This window comes from Dipteris shenzhenensis, chromosome 12 (genome assembly GCF_047967505.1).
Source record: "Dipteris shenzhenensis isolate YYH24624 ecotype China chromosome 12, Dip_SZ_1.0, whole genome shotgun sequence".
NCBI classification, from domain to species: Eukaryota; Viridiplantae; Streptophyta; class Polypodiopsida; order Gleicheniales; family Dipteridaceae; genus Dipteris; species Dipteris shenzhenensis.
In genome coordinates, this window is record NC_141607.1 from 16,660,918 (window position 1) to 16,670,333 (window position 9,416).

The following is a 9,416-nucleotide window of genomic DNA, read 5'->3' on the forward strand; positions in this document are numbered from 1 at the left end:
AAAAGACATCGACGTACTCTTGAAAGAAATTTGACAATGCAGCAAGGAGATAATCATGCTCCGAGACTCAACTGGCTACCTTGAGATGTCACGATTGGTCCTCTATAGTATATACCAATGTTGAGATACCACCAATCTTGGGCATGGTCAACCTGGGGTATGCTTGTTGATGTAGAGTTGTCCGGTTCCTTCACTCCCACTACTTGGTACGCAGGAGTATCATCTAAAGGGAAATCCCCCGCTATTTCTTCCATCGAAGACCTCAGAAAGGATGGCTGGGTGTCCTCTTGAAATGGTTGAGATGTGGAGGTAGCACTTGGGGCCATTATCTTTTTGCTTCTTTGTGGTTGCTTGAGCATTCCTCTGTATGGTAGTCCATCCACCTTATATATAGTTTTGGAAACCTCTTGTGTTGTTGGAAGGTCAGCTTCTGACAGAGGTATTAGTCGAGTAGGGCAAGCCTCTCACGTCTGAAGTTCCAGACTCCAGTGCGAAAGTGAACGGTTCCTCCAAGTTGAAGTCTTTTCTATAGATTATGCTGACACTGGGTGTGTTGATGCTATCGTTTCACTGTTAACTGAAGATGGGTCAGGGGTATCTTGATGTGAACCATGCATGACTACCTAGGATATGGAGAGTGCGCAGGTACTTGGTTGTGTCATTACATGTATAATATAGGATTATGCTTTTATGACTCTCTTTTGCACGCATGTCTTATACTAACACATTCATGCATGCATGCAGGACTTGTTACAAGTGGGTACCATGCTTGTCATGTTTGTGGACCGAGTTTAAAATTGCTTGCACAATACTCCAAACATATGAGGAAAAATGTTTATGAAGGTCATGCACGATACCTTTCGCTGGACCATCTCACACGTGGAGGTCACACGTGGAGGTCAGCTTTGATCCACCATCACCATATTTGAAGGCAAGTGACTGGACTCAAGCTTGGAGGGTGAATGGAAAGGAACCTCCTTGTGGTATGAAGAGGCTATCGATCTTTCATGAGCTTCCTTATTGGGGTCAGTTACAAATCAATAATCTCTTGGATCCCATGCCTATCTTCAAGAATGTGGGGGCTACTATTTGGGCGCACTTGGTTGGTTCCAAAGACTCGAGAGGAGTGTGAGAAGACTTGCGTGCTATGAATAGGATGTCTCATTTGTGGCCCCAAGTGCATGCTTCGGGAAAAGTTATCCTCCCAAAAGCAACATGGATCCTCTCCATGAGAGAGGAGGCAGCGGTCAAGGGAGACCTTGCCTCTTTTCAAACACCCACAGGGTACATGCATTGCTTGAAAGGAGAATTTTCAAAGAATAATAAGATTAGTGGGCTCAAGTCCCATCATTGGCACAAGCTCTTATAGGTATTCTAAGTTGTAGGATTAGTGTACCGATAATCGTGATGTGTTAGTGTAATTATGATTATGTTATATTATTGACATGACTTCTTTGTTGCTTTGATAGTTCATCCTTCCAATTAGAGTCAAAGGGCGCTTACAAGAAGATGTTAGAAATGCTATATTCAAGATCAGTGGTATTGTGAGGTATCCTTACTATCAAATCGCATTGATTGCATTTTCTTCAATTTAAGCTGAATAATCTGTAGATTGATTATGAATATATCTTACATGGGCATGTGAAATAGGTGGATATCTCAAAAAGAGATCTCCATATTGAGCATCGAGAAGGCTAGAGTGGATTCCATTGAAGCCGTATGCCTTCTTGAGAAGCACTTTCCCTCGAGCATTATGACAACTCAAGTGCACTTGCTTGTGCACATAGTTGATGAGGTGGCCATTGCACGTACCATTCGTAGTTGGTGGATGTTTTTTCTCGAGCAGTTTATGAAAAATTTGAAGGGATTTGTAAGACAAAGAGCAATACCAGAAGCATGCATGGAAGAGAGATGGCTTGTGCAAGAGTCATTAGTATATATCACGGAGTTTCTTGCATCCATGGATCCCAATATGCCGCAGGCTTGGCATAACAAGGATGATGATCGCATTGTTGATGAGGTTCCCCAAGGAAAAGGGATGGAAAGAAAGATGAGTAAAGAGCAAATGGAGAAATTCAATAAGTTTTGTATCCTCAATAGCAAGGAGATGCAGAAGTGGATCATCTAACTAGACGTTGTTGAAAGCATTCATCTCAAAGGTTTGCGAGCCAGATTTCTTTTTACTCTTCCAAGTCATTGTGCCCCTTATGCAATGGTACCCTCCAAGCATTTCTCTTACACATTGGTTTGTTTCTCGTCGTGCAATCTCACAGACCAAGGTGTGGGTAGGGGCACTGTAGACTTCTTATACTTTCCCCAAATAGCAAACTTGAAAATTTTGAAAACAGATGTGTAAGCTTCATGACTTACATCGGAAGTATCACAAGCTGCAAGCATCTCCTTTGCATCCACAATATCCTTGAAGTCCTTCATCACCTCGTTAGCAACTTGCACACGTAGGCGCTTGTGTCTTGGGTCCCTTAGTATCCCAATGACATTGCTTGACTTCAATAAACTAGCTAGAGCATATGATCCCATCACATCTTCCATGAAGTTCCTAAAGAAGAACACAATAAAAAATTAGTCACAAACATGATAACCAACCTTGTAGCCCGGACTCTCCTCTTTCTAACACCACCAGTGGGTGCCAATGCATCCATGTTATGTAAGTACCTTCTTTTCCTCTCCTTCAATCCCAAAGGTGTTTCTTTCATCTTTTGCACTCGTTCATCTGCCTTCTCTTGTTCCTTCTCTATGGCTCATCGTACTTGATTGTATATAGATCTTTCCAAGCCTTTTTTAGACTCAGCTAGCTTACAAAGTGACTCTTCTAATTTATGTTGCTCCAAGTTGCTCCAAGTCCAATGCTTTGGCTTTATCATAAAGATCTTGATTCTCCCTTTGAAGATCCTGCATAGAGTTATGTATTGCAAGAATGGTGCTATTTCCTAAATGTGCTAGCATCTCTCATTGACTAAGCATTGTTTAATCGATTGCAATAACCAAGCAACCCCGCATGTCCATTTCCAACAAACTGAACTAGCTCATGCATTGTATGGAAAGAAGGGCTCTTTTGGTTGGCAGGATCTAAAGGATACAAGGATCCTTCTACCCAAAGGTCAAGATGCTTCTTTTCTTGCGAACGAAGACTATGGATTTTGGAGGCTCCCCTCAATCCTAGACAACGTGTGCTTGCATATTCAACCTCCAACTCTAAGTGAACCTGGTACTTGTTGGAGACGTCCTCGAATGGTGCCATGACTAAAGGAGTGTAGAGAAGGAGAAGGTGTGGAGATGCAGGCTTGAAGGAGCAGCATGCAAGAATAGGGAGGGCGAGGAGGAGGAGGGATGGGGGAAGGAGGACCAGTAGCTGAAGAGGAGGAAAGGGGGGCAGACCAGCAGGTGTGGAGGGTGAGGAGGAGTAGGCATGGAGGAGGAAGGAGGGAGGAGGGAGGAGCAAGAGGGAGGGGGAGGAGGAACAACAGTGGAGGAAGAGGGAGGGGGAGGGTAGGAGGAGCAGGCATGGGGGAGGGAGGGAGGGGGAGGGCAAAAGGAGCAGGCGTGGAGGACGGAGGGAGGGAGGGGGAGGAGGAGGAAGGGGGAGGAGGGAGTGAGGAGGGGGAGGGGAGGAGAGGGGAGGGGGAGGAGGGAGGGAGGGAGGGGTAGGAGGAGGGAGTGAGGAGGGGGAGGGAGGGAGGGGGAGGGAGGAGGGGGAGGGAGGGAGGGAGGAGAGAGAAGGAGAGAGGGAATTCAAAATTTGAATTTTTGAATTTTGAATTTTTTGGTTCCCACCTAGGAGTAAGAGTTGTGTAAGAGGTGTAAGAGGTGGGGTCACTTGTGGGCTTAACCCACCTAGGTGAGGGGGGGTTAGGACTCTTTGGGACCTACCTTGGCCCTTTCATTAGGACTAATCCATTCCTTATGAGGCCCTTTTGAGACCCCAATTCTCCCCTAATGAGTGGCCGGACTTTGCGAGGGAGCCACGTAACTTACATCTTGGGCTCGCCATGGGCGGCGTGAATCCTTTTGGGTTACGCTCGACATTTTGGTCGACATGGCCCATAGTCTTGGTGAATTACAATATCCCACCATGGCTAACAATAAAGAAGGGACACCTCATGCTTGCACTACTTGTGCCAAGGAAGTACAAGGCCAAAAATATGGACGTGTACATGGTACCTTTGATAGAGGAGCTATAGATCTTATGGAGAGGAGAGCGGGTCTTTGATATTTCCAGAGCTTCTAGACATACCAATGATACGCATAATGACATCATATGGGAGGAAGATGGAGATCACGATATTGAGGAAGAAGATTACGATAATCAAGAATCACCACACTTTATTGAAGAAGATGATCAAGTCTTAGGTGAACGTATGATGCTAGAGTACGATGATGATATAGAGATCAACTTGGTATAGAGTTAGAGATAGACTTCTTTGGTGCGTTAGACTTGTCTCAGCCATTGATGTAGATGCTCTTCATTGATTTTTTTCATCTCAAACTTGGACATGAATATATGAGCTTCAAACTTGATGTACATGCTCTTGTACTTTCAAAGGATCAAACATGTATGAAAAGGAAAAAAAAATTGTCATTGGGAAAAACTATCTTTTAAGGTCGGTATGGAAAAAAACACTCTCTGTAAAACGTCGCTATAGGAGATTGTCTTAGTGTCATTATATAACGACCATTCACAAGTCTAATAAGTGTCACTATATAGTGACGCTCTTTAAACGTCGCTATATAGTGACACTTGTTGAGATATCGAGCTCCACTCGTGATATGCCACGGTGACCGTTGTGCATTTATGTCACCCACTTGTTAGCTGCAGATGCGGTTGGTACACTGCCCATGAATAATAGCTGGATGATAGCTATCCTTATGTACTCTAGTTCGTGGCTCAGTTAGTATGCCACCTTAGTTAGCTGAGTTTGGTTTGAGACCCACATATAGGGTTCCTCTATTTCTTTGTACTAGAGTTCTTTTGGCTTTCACAACTAAGAAGAGGAAAACTGTTTTCAGCCTCCACCTTTGTGTGTATTCCCCCATTGTGTATGTGAGAAAGCCGCAAGTGAGACTCCTTCCTTGTCTCCCACTATCTTCACATGGTATCAGAGCCTGGTTCATGGTAAGGAGCTTAAGAAAGCAAACCAAGTTCGCGGTGTCCTGGTAAGAGGACCAGTGTTGCTTTCCTTTTTCGAATTTGGGAGCAAATCTCTGCAGGTAGCACAGCCGGAAAGTGCAAGAGTGCATTGTCTCAGATTGAGACGCCCTTCGCGGTGTGGCGAGAGGGCAGTATATGCTACGGCCATTTCAGGGCCCGTTTTTTAGATTCGAGGCCATTTTTCTGATTCGGGGCCCATTTTGGAGGCGGAAGTTCTCCGCAAGCACTGAGAAAAAGGCCCTGTTTTTGATGTGCGACCACTGCTTTTTTACTCTAATATTATTTGGTGCATTAGTCTTGTCTAAGAAACAATAAAAGGGGACATGCCTCTAGTGGAATGCTACTATTGTTAGGCCTAAAGAACATTACATTGATCTCTTGAATATTGTCAAGTGTGATCTTATGATGGCTTCAAATTCTAAAGAATATAAAATCTAGTATGTATTTGTTAACATGAAGAGGGATTGGACCTCCAACCTTCTCACACTCATGATCCTCCTATGGTTATATAATGAATATTATGCAACAAGTTTTGTCCACATTCTCTAGTTAATGAAGTTACTAGTCGATATGGACAGAACCCCAAATTTAATTGCAAAGACCATGTCTTCTTCTTGATCATCAAGGCTTGTTGCTTTTTCCTACGCTATTGGACCTTGATATTTCATTAGCTACGAAAACTCAAGATATCTAGAATTTGTCCTTATCTCCCTCACTTAATCGCATTAAAAAAATGCCTAAATGAGGCAGTAATGGAAGGCCTGAATGTTTCAAATTTGGACATATTGCAAAAGCCCTTGAAAATAAACAAAAAAAACATCAAAGGCACCTTTCTTGTTGCTTCAGGCTATGTGATTGAATATGTTGGTTTGGAAAACAACATTACGGTGGACAACAAAGGGATTTCATACTATCACTTGAAGTTCTCTAAATCACCCCCTTATGTGTTTGTTACATTCTTTCCAATATGACTATGACCAATCAATTTTAGCTTTATTAAATTTTGGTAGTAGTGTTAGAATAGTCTAGTCCTCTAGTATGCAAGATAATGGATTTGAGATCTTTGAACGTTCCTCAATAACTATTCTCTAAATTGGGGAGAAGAAATCAATAAGAAATTTCGATCAATAAACTAGGCTGCCACTCAAATTTCAAAATAAGATGGTGGAGACAATTTTATATCTCAAAAAAGGTTAGCATGATATGTATGACTTGATTCTAAGCATCATTTAGATGTCAGTCAACAAAGTAATTCTAAATTTTTGGAATCATCTCCAAATTCCAAGAATTCCTCCCATTCTATGGATTGTCCACCATCAATGGCAATAGTTCTCACAATTACCATATTGAAACCCTCATTGGTTTGAACATTAATAAAGAGGAAATAAAGTTTAAAAACTTTGCTTTAATTATTTTTGGTAGTGACAACATCCCCATTCACTTGTACACTAAATGATTCAAAATATGTGATTGAGTGTCTTTTAGACACATTCAATAAAAACGAATGAGGCTAACTTGAGTGCATATGTGCATTTCATATGATTTAATCAAATTGTAAAAAGCAAACATTTTGAGAAATTTGGACTTACATTATGCATAATAGTAGATCCCTATGTCCAAGGCACATCAACACACAAAAGACATATAACTCCTATTGGCAATACCAATTTAATATGTTGTCATGCACCATCAACTTTTAATATAATAATGAAGTTACTTCTCACACCATTGGTCCGAGTATAAGTAGAACAATATTGCAACAAAACAATACATATTATGGGAATTTTTCAAAGCCTCAATCTTAAGTAAAATAGTGTAAGTGGGATGAATTGAAAGTTAAGCTTCCAATGAGATCAACCATTGCCAAACTATCTGCTTCAAAATCCAAACCAATGTTGAAATTGACAAATACATTTAGCTCACTACTAGGTGTGCTACTCATGTGCTCATCAAAATCAGCATCGCCAATGGTAGGCTCATCCTCATGGGTAATGGCCTCAATATCTATATCTCCTATCTCATGATCATCCTCCTCTCTCATATCACGGTCCGATCATCACCTCCATGGCCATGATCATCCTCCATACGCTACATATTAGTAAATGTACTATATATCACTTTGGAACGTGGCATAATAGGTATGACATGCCACCACCTATTATTATCCAACATTGGTTGATAGACAACCTAATTCAAACACAAATACAATCATGTTATTTTCCTTGCATCGAAGGTATCAAATATCTAAAAGTGAGTATTTTTATATGTGTGTACAGTACCTATTCACATTGTTGCAGTAGTACTAGTGTATCCTTCTTGCTTTACCAAAGCTTTGTGGAGTCAATAGTATAAATCCACTCGCATGGCATTTGATTGTTGCATTAGGGCCTCTTTCCACCACATCCTTAAACCACTTGACATCTAAAACATACACAAAGAAGCATCGAAAGTCAAGCCTAATAATATCTTGGATTATGCCACAATAATCATCCATGGCTCCATTGGCTCCCTCAAAGATACCAATGATGCCACAATCTTGTGTGTTTCTCTTATCATCAATCCATTGTGTCCGAAAATGCTTGCCCTCACACCATATAGCATTGAACATAGTACACTACACCAAGACAAAATCAATTAAATAAGAAATCTAAATTGTTGAAAGCTCCTAACTTATGCATAACATTCTATATACCAACCTTGCTCATGCATCCTCTAGCATACTCCATTCTTCCATTGTGATATGCATCCCCTCATCTCTCTGCTCTCTCTATTACGTCAAGTAGCCAATCCACATGAATAACCTTTGGAAGTGCTCTTAGATGCTAAGGGTATGGTACACGAGATCCATGGTGTGTACGAAAGAGGGCCCTTTCTCCTTGTCTTCTTGCTAAGAAGAGGAAAACTATTTTCAGCCTCCACCTTTGTGTATATTCCCCCATTGTGTATGTGAGAAAGCTACAAGTGAGACTCCTTCATTCTCTCCCACTCTCTTCACATGGTATCAAAGCATAGCACAAATATGGAAGCCAGGAAAATGTAGCTCAAGCAAGAGTTGCATAATGTGCAGAGAGAAAATATGAGCATCAATGACTACCACATGAAGGTGAAGAAGATTGCATATACACTTGCTTCTATTGGGTCACCAGTGGAAGATGATGATTTAGTTTCTGTGACCTTGAATGGTCTAGGAAAGGATTATGCATAATTCCGGACATCCATTGCCGTCCGTGAGAATTTTCCTGATTTTGAGGAGTTGATTGCTCTTCTAATTTCTAAAGAGCAGAGAAATGGTGGTGCATCTTCTTTAGGAGGAACTTCAAAAGAACCTGTCTTCTACTCAAATGCTGGAAGAGGTAGAGGCAAAGGTAGAGCAGGCCAATTTGGAGGCCATGGCAGAAATCAGAATATGTAGCAAATTCAAGAAAACCAGTCCTATGGAGGAGGACGTGGTAACCTTAGAGGTAGGGGGAGCCAAAGAGGTTGTGGTGGATGGCAGAGAGGCCAAAATGCAAACAACAATGTTGAATGCTACTATTGTGGTAAAATGGGTCATATGGTTAAAGACTGCTATAAAAAGCAGAATGACATCATGACTGGAAAATTGCAGCAAGGCAATTATGCATCCTCTAGTAGACAGGGTGATGATAGAAATGAGCATCTGCTTATGGTGCAGCACATGACCAATTATGTGACAAGTGCAGAGGAAAGCAATGATGTGTGGTATGTTGACTCAGGTGCATCAAACCACATGACAGGTCATGCAAAATGGATGCAGGATGCAAGGAAAATGGAAAGACCAGGATTTGTGGAGACTGGTGATGATACTGCACATCCTATTGTGCAGATTGGTAAAATTTCTTTGTCTATGTAGGATGGAAAAAAGAAATACCTGTGTGATGCAGTATTTCATGTCCCAAATATCACCAAAAACCAGGTTTCTGTTGGTCAAATGGTTGAGCAGGGCTTGCAGGCCACATTTAATCCTCATGGATGCTTTATTGAGGATATGAAAAATAAAGGTCGCTTGATAGCAAAAGGGAAGAACAAGGGCAGGATGTTTACGTTGGATGCAGACATGCCTGAATTGAGTGCAGTAATGTTTGCACATGGGACCGGTGTAGTTACAAATATTAATATCTGGCATAAACGCATTGGTCATGTTAATGTACAGCGACTTAAATTAATGCAGGCCCAAAATATTGTTGCATGATTGCCTAAGTTCAAGGTTGCAAAAATGCATAAGGTATGT